Genomic DNA, 21,454 nt, shown 5'->3' with positions numbered 1-21,454 from the left:
GATGAGACATGGGTCACGATTGTACCGGCCGGAAAGGTCATGGCCAGTGTGTTTTGGGATGCGAAAGGGATCCTGTTAATTGATTACCTTGCAAAAGGGAGAACAATTAGAGGCGAATATTACTCCAACCTTCTTGACCAGCTGGATGCCAAAATTCGCGAGAAGAGGCCTGGCTTGAAGAAGAAAGTCATCTTTCACCAGGACAACGCACCTGTGCACAAGGGTGCGTTGGCGATGGAAAAACTGCGGGACTTGGGGTACGATTTGCTCGGCCATCCCCCATATTCTCCCGATTTGGTACCAAGGACTTCTATCTTTCCCAACCTTGAATAAATTTCTTTCTGGGAAGCGCTTCACATCGAATGAAGAAGTTGAGAGGATCGCGGATGACTATTTTCACAAGCTTCCAGACTCTCACTACCGGGAAGGAATACTGATGTTGGAGAAACGCTGGACCAAGTGTATTGAAGTTAAGGGAGATTATGTCGAAAAATAAAATCATTTTTGAACTGAAATTCAGTCTTTCATTGTCAGGCCGAGAACTTTTCACTCCGCCCTCGTATATAACAATTGTCATATAGACGTAAAACCAGAAACCAAGTGTATTGAAGTTAAGGGAGATTATGTGAAAAATAAAATCATTTTTGAACTGAAATTCACAATCTTTCATTGTCAGGCCGAGAACTTTTCACCCCGCCCTCGTATATAACAATTGTCTTGTAGACGTAAAACCAGAAACCAAGTGTATTTTTTGTTATTATTATTTATGCGTTGTCAGAGAAAAATGTGCCCCGCTCAATATGATTATAGTCTGTGATTGTTTTGCTAGTACAATGGTCAGAACAAAGAACAGATTGAAAAGTAAATAATGACTTTTGCTTCCAAATAATTACAAACATTGTAATATTTAGCGAATGAAAACTACAATATATACAGTGACAGTGTATCTTATTTTTCTAGTGATGTTTTATGTAGTAAAAATTTATAGAAATTATTTGAAAACGAAATTAATGTAAGTGAAGATGTTTCATTTTACCTCTAAAACACAACAAACAAAATACTGTGTTCAAATGAAAATATATCAATAAGAAATTTTAATAATTTGAGAACCAATAACTATAGAATCGTCTGGTTTTGTTTTTAGGAAAGAGGAAAGAAAAGAATTTTATGCCCAGAAAACAACTGAACGCAACAGGACTTCACGCATACGCATTACTCATGGGCAAAATGGCGTTACTGTTCGTCATAAAATTGACTGGTTTTTGGTTCGCAGAATTATAAAGGACTTTCCTCATACGTAAAAATGTTGCATTATTTAGCCATTTGTACACATCTTACACATTGACCTCATGTTTTGCTTATATATTTAAACTCCCTATTTATACTGACCACCGATTGCTTGCAATTGAATTATTGAATTCGTTCCGTGACACGATGCGGAGAATGAGATATTCTACGAAGAAAGCTTTACAGTGAAAATTCGACCAATTCTTCCAATCTGTGCTAATCATAATCAGGTTTCTGCAGTTTGCAATTAAATACCTTATTTAAATTTTTTTTTTTTAAATCTTCTTTTGTTAGCTTAATATTCCATGTTTATTTTTCGAAGCTAAGGGAGACAGATGGTGGTAGTGATGATGATGAAATCGTGGAATGAAGAAACGGGAGAATCCGAGAAAACACCACACTGTGTTCGTTAACCACAAAACCCATCTGACGCGAGATGAGATCGAACCAGAGACCTCACACACCAGAGCTGAGTGTTTGCGACGCAATAATGGCTTCCAAACACAGTAATAGGATAGGTTCACAGGATAAGCTCGTGATATTGTGTATGGATTGCAACAGCACTTGAAGAAATAAGTAAAATTCACACTTCAGTCCTGGATCATGCTATATGAATTTTGTAGTGAACAGCATTGCATGGTGGGTTTTCTCAGGGTTTTGCTTTCTCCCCGACCATTACTTTTTTCATTTCATTAATTATTTATTTAACAGTCCATTGCATTTAGTACATAGAAAAATGACCGGGTTACATTAAAACTACAAAATTTCTTCCAATAAATGCTGAATGTACTAATAATACTACGTATGTTTTTGCAGTTGACAATAATAGAAGAAATATATACTGCTTCTATTTCTGCCACCAAGCTAAGAGTGGAGGGTTATGAACCTCCTCTCTATGGTCCACGTGCAAAGGTGGATTTGTAACTTGAAGCCCTTTAGATGGAAATTACTTTGAAAAGGTCACAAAATATCCCATGTTCATTCTTTATTCATTAGCTAATGTGTATTGCCATGCTCAACATGCAGAAAATAAATACCAAACTGAGTTTCAAATACTTTAGTTATTTCATACGATGCTACGTTTGTGTAGACTAGCCTAATTAAAAATGCCTTCCGAAATATCTAATTAATTACTTTTCAACACCATTTAAGGTATAATTCTGAGTCACGCGAATGCTAAATTACAACGATAAATTCACTTGAATATTAGATGCATGGCTATCACGCAAGCTTAATGAAAATAACCACACAAATGATATTCAGTAATTAAACAACAAACGAGTAACTGTGATGCTTCTGAATTCATGTGAATTGCTTTCACATGTAATAAAGTATCAACTTCATTTTAAAATCTTTAAATAGACTCTAAAAAGACTTAAACTAACCAATCAAATCACTCTAAATTCAAAATAAATTTCACGTGTGAATCAAATACCGTTTACATTGCGATAGTATACTGTTTCTGTCATAGGAAGCCAGTTTTCGATTATAAAATCAACAGTTCATCACCGCGAACAAATTAAGAATACTCGTACCCATATAAGCTCAAAATATGAATGAAATAGCTCTCACAAACCCACTGTTTTTTTTTTTTTAACTATTTTAATTTTGCTAAAACAAAATACAGCATTTGATTAGCCTATAATGAAAAATATAGAATTGGTAATTCTAACACTTCCTTAATTATTTAGTTAAGAAACTTTTACTGGATTCTCAATTACAACTATTTATAGGAGGGAGACCTAAAAGAAACCGTACGATTCTTCATGTTCAAACAAGTGAAACAAAAGTGTTAATTTGCTTATGAATGCAATATAGAGTGCGTGATTCGTTTCTTGGTATCCGCTTTCCCTGTTGGTCTAGTGGCTAGCGCGTATGACTTTTGCATACAGGGTTCCGGATTCAATTCCCAGTGGGAGAGTACTAAAATTTGAAAGTATTACGGTTGTTCGTGTTCCACCTTAAACTGCATGTTCACGTTATCATATAGCCTCAAAGGAACAAGCAATTTATTGGTATTCACAATTCTAAAGACACAAAACTACCTTGTAAGCGTAGTAAGTGACAACGTTTGATACGTACAACTACTACAGTGATGTCGAAAGCAATTAATTCTACTTATTCAATAAGCGAAACACTATATTATCCTGAATGTTTTCCTTAATAATCCTTATACGTAAAGTAATGTTAGGTTATTGCATCTTGTACAATAGCTTCTAGATAATTTAGAACAACTTATTACAAAAATTGATCTTAAAAGAAACATACACTGACTTCATTAAAATATTATTGATTAGCATTATTAATAATTCGGCATCCCACCCTGCATTACCCTCATGTTTATTTTGTAGTGTAGTAAAAGTATGCTTAAATTTAAAGCCGTTCGAAAACTATCGGTTATACAGTAATTACCAGTATGTAGATCATAGACAAATATCTTAACCTTCCCTATAGCTAAAAGTATTACTTTATTTAGTACGGTAGCCGTACACCCGATTTCCGGCAAGAGCTCAAGAGATTGGGTTTTATCTTAAAATATGATTACGTTTCAGACATTTAATAATGAGAAGGGACATCATACTGCAAAAGAGCAAATAATAAGTAATCAAAGTTGATGGAAAGCCATACATGTGATTCATAAAGATCTTATGGACGCGATATACAGGGAGGAAGCAAGGAAGCAGGTAAGACGTCCATATTACGAGTATATCATACGATTAAATCCACCTATTTATGTGATTTTGCACCATTTTTCGTATTCCTCGCTTTCAATCTTTCTGAAGATGAATTTATAAAGTCTTGAAATATGATTAATGTGATATCACATTAATCTCTGTGCAGCATGCCTTCCAAGTTCCTTTAGGATAGTCATTTTTAATTCTTCGATGTACTATGTCAACAGTAGGCTTCTACGCACGAAAGAGCGGTAGGAAGAAACAGATAGAGCAAAGGAGGACAGGGTGACACTGGATTGCAATGATCCATGAATGATATATTTGCAAAACCATTTTGCCCGCCATCGATATTCTTTGCCTGTTATCAGCGCCTTTTTCAATCCCAGGTTTTGCCTGCTCCTTGTGTCAGCTATCTCCTTTAATACGAATAGGAGAAGCAACATAGGGCAAACTGCTTTAGAAATACTGGAGAAATGTTCCGATCTTAATTAATAGAACAGTTTAGAGAAGCTCAAAGATTGTAAGATTGAGAACTGATAACTGAACGTACCAGGAAATACAATTTCCTTTCCATGCTCCACGAAAACGCATGGAAACGAATAAGAACCCTGTTATCCTGGAAAATAATGGCTCTTTATGGAAACATTTTTTTCAATGTTAGGTAGGCTTGGTTGTTCAAAATACTTTCACATTCAATTACAATTCTCTACCATTCAATGGGGCTGCGGTGGCTCAGTGGTAGAGCGCTCACCTCTAGTGAATGAGGTCCTAGGCTCGATCCCAGCTCTGCCAAGTGAACTTTGTGGTGGACAAACACCGTGTGCGTGGGTTTCCTCGGGGTTCTCCCGTTTCCTCCCAGTTTCTCCATTCCACCATTTCATTCATTTCTCATTATCACCGTCTCCTTTAGCCTAGACTGCATAAACGTGAGACGTAAAACTCAAAGATTTCCTCTACCATTCAAAAAAAAAAAAAAAAAAGATAAAGAATATTACATCTCGCTCCTCCATCGACTTATTGTGTTCACTCTAGGAATAAGGAATTCGAATCGTTAATTTATTCATATTCGGCACAAAGTCACAATGTAATGAGAAACATATTCGGACTAAATAACGTGTTCTTGAAAGATAACCCTACGAATTTGACCTCTTTTAAAGCAATATCATGCGCATTCAACATATTAGCACAAAATTCACATATTTATTTCTACGAAGAAAAAAAAAATCAGTTGAACAGACCTAAGCCCCAGCGTAACCAATCATACTTTCGACATGTGCTTCTATTTCTTATGGAAATGTGCCTCTTATGTTACAAGTTGTACTTCAAGTGTTTAGGAAAGCATTGTTAATATTATACATGTATGTCTACCAACCAAAGAAAAAAAACAATGTTCACCTCTGGCTGTCACACAGTTTCAATTCAGTCAACAGAACACACATTTTAATAATTTCTCTTTTCAATAGTATTAATTTGGACCGAATTAATGTAATCTTCAAAGCTGACGTGTGTGTCATTCTTGAAATAAAATTTCTCATGTTTTCCGTACCTTGTTCTTTCATCGGTAAGCCAGGGTCGGCGCGGAGGGGGGGTCGAGCCGTGCCACCGCCCAGGGCGGCAAGTATAATGGGCGGCAAAAATTGAAAAGGAAAAGAATACTATCAAAATATAATGCTTCGTAATGGGCTCACATTGAAAAATAAAATTGTGTTCATCTGAGAATATAATTGAACTTACTTCACTCACATTTAGGAAAATACTCACTCTGGAAGTTCAGAGCATTTTTCCTCATTTTCAATTATCAAACAGGTATCGTTCAATATTTCCCTTGCAGCTGCGTAGATAAGATTTTCAGCTAGGGTGGATAAAATTACCAAGGTATATTTTTTTATGTTTTTCTATTCAACAATGTTCTAATATAAGGTGATCCACTTTAAGTATGCAAAAGGTACACTCCCACTTGAGACCCATGGGAGGACCAAATAAACACCACCATTACTTAGGAAAAGATGTCCAAACTGGAATCATGCAGATTCTTAATGAACAAATAAAAAGTAAAATGCTGTCTTTGTTGAGAGTTGCAAAATATTATAGTATAATACTAGACTGTACGCCAGATATTTCTGGTACCGAGCAGATGACAATAATCGTTCATGTACAAATTACATACAGTAATAGAGAATGCCCTGTAAAAATTTGAGAACACTTTCTTGGTTTTGTAGCGGTAACAGACACCACTAGTTTAGGACTGACAGAAGTAATAATTAAACATATAAAGGTAATTAATATTCCTATCGAAGACATAAGGGGCCAAGGATATGACAATGTTTCCAATATGAAAAGCAAACATTCAGGTATTCAGAAGAGAATTTTAGAAATAAAATCCCGAGTCTTCTATGTTCTTTGCAATAGTCATTCAATAGACCTTGTCGTTAATGATGCAGCCACAACATTTCAGTACGCCGTTCCATTTTTTGTATAGCTAAAAAAGTTAGAATTTTTTCTGCATCGGTTTAACATTGGGCCATACTAAGGGAACATATCAGCAGTCTCTCTTTAAAACCATTGAGCACCACAAGATGCGAGAGCCGAATTGATGCTCTGTCTCCATTCAGATACGAGTCCCTCGTATCAAACAGGGAAAGTTTATGATGCCTTACTTCAAATAAGTAATGGCAATAGAACAGATAGAATGGTCGCCGTCGATGCTCTGTGCATAGCAAACCAGCTGCATAACTTTCCTTTCCTTTACTCACTAGTTATTTGGTATGTTTTTTACTCCACATAAACATAGTAATTAAAAGTCTCCAAAGCATTGATTCTCATGTGTTGGATGCAGTTGGGGTTTCTTGACAATATATCTGAATACTTTGAGAGGAGCAGAAATTATGCAAAGTTTCAATCTCACTTAGTTGATATGATGGAGTTATCAGTATTAGACATGGATGACCCACGGATAGGTAATACAGTGCAAGCTCGAAGTCAAAAGAGGAAGAGACAATTTCAGTACGAGGCAGAGGATGAAGCTATTGAAGATCCACAAACAAGATACAAGAGCGATTTTTATTACAAAGTTCTAGAAGTGATTGTGTTAGTTTTAAGAGAAAAGTTTGAGCAACTTAAACATCACATTGAGTATTTCGATTTTCATTACGATATAAGTAATCTTAAAGATGTGTCACCTGAACTTTTGTCTGAAAAGGTACTGAACTTGCCGACGATCTAAAAGTGTTATCCGCTATAGTTAAGCGTAAAAGTTCAACAAAAGAAACTTTAAAATTAATTAAGGAACATGACTTTACTCCCAATGTTAGTGTTGCACTTAGGATTTTGTTAACCTTACCGGTAACCGTGGCAAGTGGAGAAAGAAGGTTTTCGAAACTTAAGCTTATTTAAAACTATCTACGTCTTCCATGTCTAAAACACGCTTGAAGAGCCTAGCGATGATGTCAATAGAACACGAATTGGCTGAAACATTGAACTAAGCGAATATTATACAGAAATTTGCTCATATCAAAGCAAGAAAAGTTTCTTTCAATTAAGGTATGTTAAATTCATGTATCACTATTGTGTTCTAGTACATCATAAGACTTAGGCCAATCACTTAGTTTTGCCGTACTAGCTGATTCACTATTATTTTCATGCTCCATACTCTATTGGGAACACCTTTGGCGTGGGAGACCGGGGTTCGATTCCCGGCGGGAGCTCATGTGGTTCGGATTCCATGTTAATCAGTAGGTCCACGTCTCATATAGCCTTGCTGGTGAAAGGGACTCTAAGCTAAAAATCAACTCTATTGGAAACACCTTTTGATATAAAATAAGTTTAAAAATTAAAATTCTTAGTTGTGACTTTTTTAAAATTTTATTTTCTGTATGCGCTGCTGTATATCACAGGTGTACAGCGAAATCAAGCATACTGAATATTGTGTTATATATGGAGTCATTTAAATATTACGTAATCATTCGAGAGAGGTAGTTCAATTTTTTGTTTACTTTTCCATTTCATACATGTTTTTAAACGGGACATCCTACTTTTTCGTGACACTTGAATGTTTTCTGTCAAAATAAGGTTGCGGGTTAAAGGGGCGACATGTGAAAATATCGCCCAGGGCGGCAAAACTGCTAGCGCCGGCCCTGCGGTAAGCGTACACTAGTCTCACTATAAATAATATTTATTCAACAGTCAGCGATTCTGAAACTATATTTTCATTAAGTTCCAACTACCATTATGATGTTCTCCATGATTCGTATTGATATTCTGAAAATTCTAGTAAATGTATAATCGTATTGTTTATATATACACACATTGATTTCTATCAGCTGTTCCACGAAAAAGCTCATGTATTTCATAGAAACCTTGCATGTTTTCTTCCACCCACGCAACACAATTGAACTTGTTATTAGCTATTTTCACTTGCAGAATATCGACAATTTATTCATTCTTTCGTTCCGCATAATCTTTCTATGACTAACCCACTTTCCATTTATTTATCACTATTTTAACGGAACAATTGTTGAATAAATTCTTTAACTAAAATAATTTTAAATAATGCTTTCCAATAACTGCTACCGAGATTTTTTGCAAATGATATTCTCAGATATTTGAAATATCTGAAAAATCTTTTAATTAAAAGTAAAATAAAATCTGGAATTACAGAACTCTTGTAGGATGCTAAAATCTTAAGAGCCTTGCTAAAGAGATACAAAATTTACCATTTTTCTTTTGCTTGTTTATTCATCAGTGAAAAGAGATAATGAAATGCAAGTCACCACAATCATAAATAATGCTATTCTACAACAGAAAATATGAACCTGAAGAATGTTCAGTGTTGCCATCCATAGAAATGACAGTATTGCCAAAAAATTCCCTAAAATCTAAGTTAAAGCAGCGAGTAGAGGAACAAACTCAACTGCATTTGGTTACGTATCATATTGTTTTGGTTTCCTGTGAACTACTTTTTAAATAATAGTTGTATTTAGTTTGTAATAAACAAAATAGTTTTAACATACGGTTATAAAAACTAAATAATAATGTTAATTAAAAAGTAGTTCACAAGAAACCAAAACAACATGATACGTAATCAAATGCAGTTGAGTTCATTCCTCTACTCGGTGTCTTAACTTAGATTTTAGGGAAATTGTTTTTCTGGCAAACTGTAATTTCTATGGATTGCAACGCTGAACATTCTTCAGGTTCACATTTTTTGTTGTAGAATAGCATTATCTATGATTGTGATAACTTGCATTTCATTATCTCCTTTCACTGATGAATAATCAAGCAAAAGAAAATGGTAAATTTCGTATTATTTTTAGTAAGGCAGGCTCTTAAGAAACGCCTTCACTTATAATTTTCATTTAAAGTGAAAAAAATGTAACACAAATGTCACGAGAGTTTCTGCATTTGCGATAGACAAATGGATATGAGTGTCATTTTCTAGAATAACGGAACAGCACTGACCCCGAGAAATCTACACGCACTGGAAAAAGTACGTTCACATCTAGTTATTTCGCCACTGCATTCACATTACTTTTACTGAGACATCGCTTCCCAAGGCATCATACAACACCTGGAACCTATTACTGTGAGAAGTTTCCTCTCATTTTCTCTTTCATCGCGGAACTTAAAGTTTCCACATCTTATTTTTTAGAATTAATATAAAATGCACATGCTACCATCGGACTACAATGTAACCCTGTTCCCCTTCAATAAACTCAAGTCAAGTACTAGTCGATTTATTCCATTCCACATGGGGTAGAATGGGTTTCGGTGCTGGTGTTTCGGAAGCTGTCGTCTAGGAACGGAATTATTTCTTCTGTGGTATTAATGAAATGGGCCCAGAAGAGATTGTTATGTGCCGACAACTGCTGCAAAGTCTGCGTGGTGAGTGTTTCCTAAAACAGATTGTCATGCGATGAACAGTGGGTGTTTTTTTTTTTTTTTTTTCTGAAATCTAAATGTACAAAGACAGTAGTTAAGCGACAGCGAACTTCCGAACCAGTCCATTCGGAAATAACACTGGGCCGTTTAGAGCATAAACTAATGTTCTGTGTGAAGGGAATGAAAATTACGAGGTGGTAATTCACTTCATATTCGTTCCTAACAATCGTACTACCAATGCTGACCTTTATTCCGAACAGTTGGAGCGGATAGATGTAGCACAACGTCCAAAAATCTTGCATTGGTGAGCCGAGAGCGCGATATGCTGCAACAGGGTAAAGCTAAAACACATTCGGCTCGAAAAACGCAAGAAAAAATTCAGGAACTTAATGGATTCGAACTGACACTACAACCGGCATACAGTCTAGACTTGCCTCTTCGGATTACAGATTATTTCGGTCCATAGTGCACTTCCTGAAATCACGATGTTTCACCAACTAACGAACTAGCAGAAGAGAAACAGCAGTTACTGACTTCTTCGCCTGTAAGGGAAAGACGTGGTATTGATGTGGAATCGACAATACGAGGGGTTGTACTTTGAACTTATTTCCATTGTACTGTAATAAGTACAGGTATGTTGTGTATCAGAATAATGCAAGATTTATGGCTCTACTCTTTATTTGATTTAAAATCTACTCCACTATATCCCATGAGATACGAAGCAATGTGACGCTAACGCAAAATAAGGAAACTGACATGGTGCTTTTTATATATTTCTAGGTCTGTATCACTTTATATGTTACTTAAATGAAATTTCTCGTTTGACGTCCCAAGTTTATATTCTGCAGGCTAAAGGAGACGGATGATTAATGCGAGTGAATGGTTAGGAAATAGTTGGTGGAATGAGAATGTAGGAAGAATTCATGGGCACGATGTTGTCCAACACAAACTCACACGTTATGGGAATCAAGAATTCTTCGCACTAGAGTTGATTGCTCTATCGATAAGCCGCTCCTTCTTATATATTAGACCTTACTTTATTCTTTAAGGTTATTCATAGCAGCAATTATTATAGTGTTTAGCGTCTCTTTTAGCGGCGATGCTATATGAGTAGGGGCTACAACAATTGTTAACAGTAAGCTTTTATTACTGAAACTAGTTGAAATACCCGCTCTTCGCACGGAAAATATTTTAATTCTCTTTCCCTCTTAACGACGCGTACTGTAATAACAGTAAAATGAAAAGCTCAGCTCGACCCAAGTGCTATGTTCAAAACTCATTCTAGACGGTGCATTCGTTGCGAAAACTCTAAAAATTTAAACCCCTCCCTCCGTTAGGATAAAATAAAATAGAATAGAATAGAATATTTTATTGTCATTGAGCTTTACAAGCAATAGACAACGTCCAAATGAGATATACATATAACGGTCTGTATAAAACAAAAGAAAAGAAAAAGTATTCATAATATATAAACAATTGCTAGTTAATAATAGAATAAATAACCTTATAATAATTGAAATAGAATGACTTTGGAACAATGTGACTTGATAAAAACATAGGCCGGCCCGTAAAAATTTCAAATGGTTCAAACGTTCCATCACCTTAACCATTTTATGAATACAAAATGAGAAATTAAAGTATTTTTGAAATTGATCCCTTTAGAAGTGAATTTCTGCAAGCACTTGGAAACATGTCTACTTGTATTTAGTAAAGAATTTATATACCGAGTTAGCTTTCCCTAATTTGAGGGGCTCATGAGATATTATATTTCTAAGTTTACAATTTGAATCCCCCGTTAAATGATTACCATAACGAAAGTTATATGACAAAAACTCGTCTCGACCCTTGTGCTAACTATATTCTGAGATACATTTCAAACAGTTCGCCCGTTCTCCTGTGATGATAAGACAACGTCGAAAATATAAAAACTGCCACGTCCTTTCCCTTTAGAAGCGGAATTTCCCAAAAGTGTGGGGTACGTGACCGCTTATTTTTAATAAGAAATTTATTTACCGTGGCTTGCGTCATACTATATTTTTGGTTTGCATGTTTAACACGACCCTCCCCTAAAGATATGCACTTCAATGAAAGTAACATGATTTAAAAAAATGCAGTCCGAGGATAGTGTTAATGATGTTCAAAAATTCATTTTGAATGGTTCAATCGTTTTCTCGTTATGATAAGATAGACAACGTCAATTTTCTAGGAAAAAATGTAGAAATTTCTACTCGGGACCCGTTCAAAGCAGAATTTTTAAAAATCTTTTGGCTATTCTCCACTGGAGTGGATCTTGTTAAAAACTGAAAATAATGCTTTTATGGCATTGCTTCTTAATCCCTTGAGCAAATCCGCTGGTATGACGTCGCTTCCAGAGGCATTCTTCAATCGTATGTCTTTTATAGTTGATCTACGATTTTAAACGGACTACACTTTGGTTAGTTTTTTCTCTTAATTCTTGTAGGATGTAGTATTAACAAGGTAGTCAGGCATGCAGATGACATAGTTATTCTAGCTAGAACTGAAGAACTACAGGACATAATGGACAAAATAGTTGATACTGGAAAACAATATGGAATGGAAATCAACGTCGAAAAATCGAAAGTCGTGAAAATTCGTGGAAACGCGTTCTTGCGGATCAGTGCAGAATAAAGAGAACATGAAGATATTGATCATTTCAACTATCTGGGAAGTATTTTGACGAGAGACGCTTACTGCACCAAACAGATCAGGTCAAGTATTACCGTAGCCAAAGAGGCATTCAACAAGTATATATGGAGTATTGGACTATATGATTCGGAGACTTGGACGTTACGGAAGTTAGAGAAGAAATACTTAGAGAGCTGCGAAATGTGGCATTGGAGAAAGATGGAGAAGATAAAGTGTACGAAAAGAGTAACAAACGAAGATCTTTTGAAACGGGTAAGAGAGACGAGGACATTTTTAGCCAGCATCCTTCCTAGGACTGGACACATCTAGCGAAGAAATTTTCTTCTTCATTCTGCCATAGACGAAAATATGGAAGAAAAGTGAAAAGTAGGAAGAAGAACACAAATGATCGATGATTTGAAAAAAAGAAGAAGAAAATTGGGCATTAAAAGATGAAGCTAAGATCGAGAAACGTGGAAGAAATATTTCTAAGCCCGAACCTAAGAAAGAAAAAAATCATTAGTTCCAAGGTCTGCCAACAGACAGAATACTTCATAATAATAATAATAATAAGAAGAAGAAGAAGAAGAAGAAGAAGAAGAAGAAGAAGAAGAAGAGGGAGGAGGAGGGGGAGTCAATCAGCGCCTACAAAATGTTATTAAATAAATAATCGTTTTAAACCCTTTTCTACACCAAAAATCTGTACTCAGTTCGTGACGTCAAGAATGCTAGACAAATTTATATACATTATGAAAGGTCTTGCAAACAATTATTGGTTTATACAATAGTAACTTGGAATTACTATCTAGATCACGTTCTACATTTTTTACATTCTTAATTGTCATGAATTGAGCCAAAATCCAAAAACGTGATTATGAGCTTAAGCGAAGAGGCTTATATCATGATCAAGCTCTCTTTTTACGCGTCGAAGAAGGTAGATGCATGCTATTTTATAAAAATCTTTACGCTCTTTACAAGACACAGTGTGCAACTTAATAAAAATTTAACCAACTCTTGATAAGATTACTATTTGCTGGAGTTTAAGGTCCCTTTCGGCACCAAGGGCCGCGGTGGCTCAGTGCTAGAGCATTCACCTCCGGTGATTGGGGTCCCGGGTTCGATCCCAGCCCCGCCAAGTGAACTTTGTGGTGAACAAACACCGTGTGCGTGGGTTTCCTCGGGGTTCTCCCGTTTCCTCCCATTTTCTTCATTCCACCATTTCATTCATTACTCGTCATCACCGTCTCCTTTAGCCTAACCGGCATAACCGTGGGACGTAAAACTCAAAGATTTCATTTTTCGGCACCGAGACTATGAGACATTTATTTACAGCTTACGATAGAATCCGAATTACCGTAATGCGTTCACTGATCTCCCATTGGAAATCGAAACCGGGAACCGTGCATCAAAAGCGCTAGCCAACGGAGAGGGATACATTATTATTATTATTATTATTATTATTATTATTATTATTATTATTATTATTATTATTATTATTATGTTTATTGCCTACTTACACCGTATATCATAACTACTGTCACAAAGTTTGGAGTGGCGCTGTAGGCATCCGGAGTGGCACAGTGCTGCCATCTGTGTATAAAGCGGAAGATGCATGTAGTGTGTGTTTGACTGTTCATGACATACGTTGATATTGTGCTGAGTTCTGATGGAGTGGGGCGATTACGAAAATCGTGTAGCAGTAATTACACTACACAAGATCGGGAAGACAGCAGGTGAGATTTTCAACCTCCTGAAAACCCTACAAATCAGCAAGAGATTCGTGTATCGCGCCATACAGCGATACACCGAGACTGGAACGGCAGCTGACCGCGCAAGGAGTAGTAGGCCACGGACGGTACGAACCCCGCAGGTCCAGAAAGCAGTCGCAGCAAGAATTCGGAGAAATCCTGTTCAACACAAAGTGTGATGGTTGCTGAGATGAACATCAGCAGAAATTCCATGTCTCGTGTGCTCAGGAGTGACCTACATCTACAGGCGTATAAGTGGCGGACTGGTCACTTCCTGACCCAAACATTAATGTCGCATAGAGTCCTTAAATCAAAGAGACTGTTGCGACGTTACGCCAACAATCTGCACAGAAAGATTCTGTTCACTGATGAAAAGGTGTTCACAATTGAGCAGGCCTACAAAGCCCAAAATGACCGTGAGTATGCCAAGTCATCTACTGCAGCTGCTGAGGCAGATCCAAGGGTTCAGAGGGCACATCATCCTGCCTCAGTGATGGTTTGGTGGGGAGTGAGCTACTCAGGCACATCCCAGCTGCATTTTTGCGAAAGAGGTGTTAAAACATCTGCCAAGGTGTACCAGGACACAGTGCTAAGTGAAACCACTGTTTGCTACCATGTTCCCTGGAGAAAGGTGGACCTTCCAGCAGGATTCCGCTCCAGACCACAAAGCGAAAACAACCCAGGACTGCTGGCACGAAACGTCCCCGACTTCATTTCTACCGCTGATTGGCATTCTAGCAGCCAGGACCTTAACCCGTTGGACTACAAACTTTGGGCAGTCCTTCAGGCATAAATCTGCCATAAACGGCATCCAGCTATCGACAGTCTGAAACAATCCTTGACCCGAGCAGTGAACAATTTTCCCATGGACGTGGTGAGTAATGCCATTGACCAGTGGCCGGACAGACTTCGTGCTTGCATCAAGGTCAAGGGGGGACATTTCGAAAAATGATTCGTGCGTCAGGTGTACAACATATCAATGTAAAACATGACCAATATAAATTACCTTGGTGTTAATACTCTCTGTTATTCACATTCAAACTTGTGACAGTATTCATGATATAACTAGGTATTATTATTATTATTATTATTATTATTATTATTATTATTATTATTATTATTCCTTGGGACTTTGTTGTAAAGTTTGATCATCAAGTTAAATTCAATTTCCATGTGAATGACTTTATCAAATATGCAAACATCGCAACAGGTAATTTACTTAGAAACTGGCCGAATTTCAAGAAAAAATGAAATCTTTGAGTTTTACGTGCCACGATTATGCCGGCTACGCTAAAGGAGACGGTGATGATGAGAAATGAATAAAATGGTGGATGAAGTGGGAGGAAACGGGAGAACCCGGAGCAAACACGCGCACACGGTGTTTGCCCACCACAAAGTTCACTTGGCGCGAGCTGGGATCGAACCAGGGACCCATGCACCAGAGGTAAACGCTCTACCACTGAGCCACCGCCGCCCCTCGAATTTCAAGAACCACACCACGTACACTTATGTCCAAAATGATTGTCGCATGTCTATAACTATCTTCTTGTAAGAATATAATTTGATAATGATTTTTCAGGGTACTTTTAATATTGATACTATGTGTATAATCGGAAAGTGTATATTTTTGGTAAATTTCATAGGAAAAGAATTACAAATACGAAAATTAGAATGAGTAAAACAAAATGTTGCTAAATGGGCAATAAAGTTTCACTGTTCTTATTTACTGCTCTTTTGACATGAAATTTTCCACATACATGTCTTTGCCGATAATACACATACTAACATTAAGAAATACCGAGCGAATTCGTTATCAATTTATATTTCTACAACAACATATTTATAGACACGCGACAATAATTTTGGACATGAGTGTACATACTCTTATCAGACCAAAACTTGGATTCATAAGTGCGATTTGGTTGAACATTAGCAAAACAAATAATGATAAAATAGAAATAAATTTGTACCAATACTATTGTGATTACGAGAGATTATTAAGTTTTTAATCTAGACCTTTCATCACAAAGAATAAAACAAGTGCTAAGATAATTAGACTCCATTCTAGAAAATAAATTATAGAGTCAGTACTTGTAAATAATATCTCATACAGAGTACCAACTCACAAAGTAAGGGAAACAAATTTATTGTGTAAGAACGGTAAAAAGGACTTCGTCTTAAGCACCTTTCTTACTATGTTTAACAACAGAAGACAGGACTCTTACAAATTAGGGTTGTGTTAGCTATTTATAATGTTTTATCCTGCTATAACATTTCATACATGAATTTCTCTTATAAAGTTATTTTTATTATTAGACAATCTAATCATTAAGACTGGAGCTATTTTAGTGTTTTACTTTGTTATATTTTACTTTATATGACTCAGTTTTTAAACCATGAAATACTACAATAAGTCTTATATGTACTAAAAATGAATTCTAAGTCTTCAATTGTATTATGCATAAAATATTCAATTACGTTGTGCTATACTTGGCTGTTCTCAGCAATTTAAATGTTATTAAATTAAATTAAATTAAATTATTATTATTATTATTATTATTATTATTATTATTATTATTATTATTATTATTATTATTGATTGGTTGGTTGGATTGGAATTTAGAGTCCATTTCAACACTGAGGCTATATGAGGTGTGGATCTAGAGCTTAACGTAAGATCTGATTCACATGAGCCTGCGTCAGGAATCGAATTCAGGTCTCCCTCGCCAAAGGCATGTACACTGACTATATACCCACACGAGAGCTCCTATTATTATGAAATGAAAATAATCAGTTTTACATCGTGCAATGAAGAAAGTGAGAGGAAGCGAGAGAATCCTGAGAAAGACACGTGTATGGTGTTCCTCCGCCACAAAGCAATTATCAATATTACTATTATTATTATTCCTTTCTTTAAATTTGCGTATCAATGATGCGAAAATAAAGTACAAAAATATTAAGTTCGTGCGAACAACATGCTTCTTTATGGCTACTGAGAAATAAAAATCGATCATATTATTGAGTTGTTGTGATACCTAGGCGATGGCGGAAATCCCGACTTAAGCCTATGGTGAGAACAGTCCACCTGGTGTGCTACTTTGTGAATCGTATTATTGCCAAGTGAAACAGAGAAATCGTGAAATATGTTTCCCACCTACACACAGCACATGAAAATAAAATCTGCAATAACAGAGCACAATCATCATTTTTTGTTGCTGAGAATGAGAATATACTAGATGTTGAACGAGTTTTAATTACTTAAGAACTGTTATCTGTGGCTCCGCAAAGCATACTCGCTAACGCACTACCCTTCGGTGCAAGCGATTCCAGGTTCAATTTCCGGTGGGGAGGAGACCCTCGGCCGGCTTTTTAAGTGTAAAAACTTTTTTAAGCAAGCCATCCTGACTGAGGTTTCCCTCACTCACACTAGGTAAATGCCGGAATGGTACCTCACATAACTGTCCCAGAACGCTTCCTTCCTTCTCCATTCTTTCCTCCCCAATTCCTCGGGCAGTATGATCACCGAGGGACGTTATCCCTCATACAGGTGAACATGGTCGATGTCGAAGAGAAGTCCAGAAATCTAATTCTAAGAAATGACATCATATTTCATGTTGCCACGAAACGAGACCAGAAGAGGAAAAAAATTGTTTTCTCGTCTAGTATTATAATTTAATTTTTTTTCTTAATTTTATCTATAAGTTCAGAATCTTCCTGCATCACGAGAGGTCCACGAAGGTGTGATAATAACAACCATTCAAATCAAAGTTATTATTAATGTGTATTGTCTAATTCTAATGACATGCGTATCTATAAACGTATTAATGTTGCTTATTGTTTACGTATAATCATTTCATCAATTTATATACACTTTTTATAATAAATCATGTAACACCAAAACAGTATTTGAAATCTAAAGCTTATGTGAACTACTACGAGACTATTGAAATTTCTCGTCTATCTCGAAAATGGAACGAGAATCGTGGGTTTTATTGTCTTGTTTCGAATTTTAAAACGTACTTCTCGTCTCTAATCAAGTTCCGTTTTCGAGATGAGAAATTTCTGGTCTCGCGGGTAACACTAACCATATTTGATAATAGTGAATTCCATAAAAGCGTGTTAAAAGATCGGAATTGGAAGAACATTACGATTATACACCTTAGAATCCAAACTTAATCCGTTCCAGAACATCTTTCGAGTTTCAAGACAATTTTTCTCTCTTAAATGTCTTTGTTCCTCAGCCTAATGAACTCGAATTTTCAAAATAATTTTAACCGTAAATATAGCAGAATTTAAGGTAAAATATTAACAGGTAATAATATATTTGAATAAAAATGCGTATTATGCAAAAAAAAAAAAAACGCTGAACAAAAATGAACGTTATTAATTAAAATGTAAATTAATGAAATTAAAAATATAAAAATTACTGCGAAAAGTACTCGAAATTCTTTCACTACAAGTTCTGACAACGAACTGGATTGCAAAGTATATGGTGGTGCGAACGATGGGGAATGTGAATTCAGGAATTTCCATACGTATTTTATATTCTTCAACACTATAATCAGTTTTACCATAACCTTCAAATCTAGTTACTTAAACATTTTTTATATACCCAGGTTCGAACTTTTACTCGTTTTAGAGCGAACAATTTTCTTACTTTTTCCGTGGGAGATCAGAAAACTCATTCGAATTTCAGTGACGACAGTAGCAACATTATCAGATACAGTATAAAATTTGCGTAATTTTACGTTTTCCAAGTTGATTATAAAATTGAGGCAATATCAACACTACGAAACAGGATATGTTATTTTCAGCTGAAAAATCATTTTAACTTTTAAGACTCACAGCATGACCATTATACGTTTCTAAGGCGAAAATACACAATGCTTGAAATTTATCAATTCTATTTCACAAGTCTATGTTCAAGAACTGTCTGTAACCCAAATTTTAATATTGTATTTTCTTTAACGTCTACTTTTATTGTAAATAAAGAAATAAAGAAAGAAAAGAAAAGAAAATAAAAGAAATAAAGGTTTAAACTTTACTTTAAATTACCTCTAAGCGTCCTAAGATTTTCATAAATATCATAATATGAAGGAGTCAATCCATTCTAAGTAATTAAGCACGTGCCGCTTGACCATCTCCAAAAAATCTAATTTTTTCAGGAATGTTTATACTATATCAGAGAACTTCAAAACCACGATCATTTTAAAACATCTCATAGCGACGCAGCGGCAGCCGCCATTTTGCATTTTCTCGATTTTAGGCGTTTACGTTGCTTTGAATATCTCAACATGTATTTCTCCTAGTAAATTGAGAATCGCTGGGCTTCTCCAACTTGTGCAGAGCTAAAACTTCGATCTCTTGACATTTTTGCCTAAAACCACTTGAAAGGGGTGAAATCAGGGCTACAGTAGCAACATTTTTATAGACATTAAAGACATGTTTGGGAAGAGAAAACAACTGACGTAGAGGTCTGAATTTTGTGTGCATATAGTACGGGGTAATAAGTTTATACACAACAATTTGCAGACCTGTAGCTGCTCCCAAAGGCCTGAAAGAAAATCGTAAAGTTGGAGAATTATGCCAATTTGGCATATTTCACTGTCCAATATCTCCAATGGGCCTGGATAAAAAAAAAATAATGAAATTTTAGGAATAGTGAACTCCTAAATGAAAATGCATTTGTTCTTTGCGAATTACCTGTTATTTTGATACAATTATGGAATGTATACTTAACAATAACATACATATCTTTCTTTATGTAATATAAAGTCCTTTCCCCAACAAGAAAATACTTATCAATAAAATGTTAAGACTTAAATGGAATGTGAGTTCCCTTGGCCACTTGGGATTAAACAATTCTGCAGACCAGGGCCTAAAATTAACGCTAAACTTTAAAATATGCTCTAAGTATCCTCGTACAGAGTGAGTAAATCTACAAGATCTGTTCGGAAACTAATGTCATACATTTTATTGTGAAGCGACTGTACGTTGCCGTGCGGTCTAACCGCCAGAATCGATGGCGGGAAAGTCAACTACCGAGCGTGTACTTGCTTAGTTGTCTTCGAGCACGGACGGACAATTTCATAAACTTCTGTTTCGTCTCTTGTACAAGTCGCGATGCAGCGCTCACTCGAACAAAGATACGCAATCATGTTTTATGTAAAACTCGGCAAGTCTGCAGCGGAGACTTTTCCAATGATTCAAAAGGTCTTCCAAGATGAGTGTTTATTACAAAGGCAAGTCTACAGATGGCACGAGGAGCTTTTGGACGGCTGTGAACAGGTCGACGACGAAGTCCACGTTGGATGCCTGTCAACCTCTTCAAACGAAGAAAAATGATTTATATGAAAGAACTTCTGCAAACAGACCGTCGAATGAGTGTTCGTTTTATGGCTGACATGATAAATATTCCAAAAATCATTGTCCACGAGGCTGTGGCCAAGGATCTGCACATGAGTAAAGCGTGTGCGAATTTTGAGCGACGACCAAAAATCTCGCCGAGCGGAAATTTGTCATGGTCTTTTGGAAATGTGTGAAAATAATCTTCACTTTTTGGACAATGTCATCACAGATGAGGGAACGTTGATATTCCAATAAGACCCCGAAACAAATAGCCAAAGTGCCGAGTGAACACCTTGGCGTCCCCTCGCCCCTTTCCCCCAAGAAGGATCGAATAAGGAAATCAAAGATCAAAATCATGCTCATTATGTTTTTTTGACATCAGAGAAATCGTCTATCGTGAGTTTGTACCTCCTGGGACAATCGTTAACTCCAAAGTTTACGTAGAAGTCCTCACGAGACTGAGAACAAGGATCCGACGCGTCAGACCAGACATCAGCGGTGATTCGAAAATTCATCATGACAACGCGCCAGCCCATAATGCCTTCGTCGTGACCAGCTACCTGGCCATCTAACGTGACAATGCTGTCCCGGCCACTCTACAGTCACAACTTGGCTCCGCAGACTTCTTTTGTTTCAATATTTGAAATCCTTCCCTGAAAGGACACCGTTACAGAACACTGACTACGTGAAAGAAGTTTATGAAATAATTTTAAACGCACTTCCTGAACAGGCCTTCCAGTATGTCTTCGCAGATGGGAAATCACGCTTGCAAAGATGTATCAACGTTGGAGGACAATATTTTGAAGAATTTCAATGTACAGGTATTACTATTCTTATAATAAATATTTTTTCATACTTGTAGATTTCATGAAA

General features: G+C 36.2%; 1 protein-coding gene across 6 annotated transcripts in view; it reads right to left on the bottom strand.

Moving 5' to 3' along the window:
- The window catches only part of Mtmr6 (Myotubularin related protein 6), a 374,237-nt gene that overhangs the window by 231,819 nt on the left and 120,964 nt on the right, over window positions 1-21,454 (bottom strand). The gene's annotated exons all lie outside the window — the stretch shown is intronic.

The sequence above is a fragment of the Thermobia domestica genome, chromosome 14, assembly GCF_964235325.1.
Source record: "Thermobia domestica chromosome 14, izTheDome1.hap1.1, whole genome shotgun sequence".
Classification (NCBI taxonomy): domain Eukaryota; kingdom Metazoa; phylum Arthropoda; class Insecta; order Zygentoma; family Lepismatidae; genus Thermobia; species Thermobia domestica.
The sequence above is the reverse complement of the archived record's forward strand: the minus strand, read 5'-3'. Positions and strand labels throughout refer to the sequence as shown.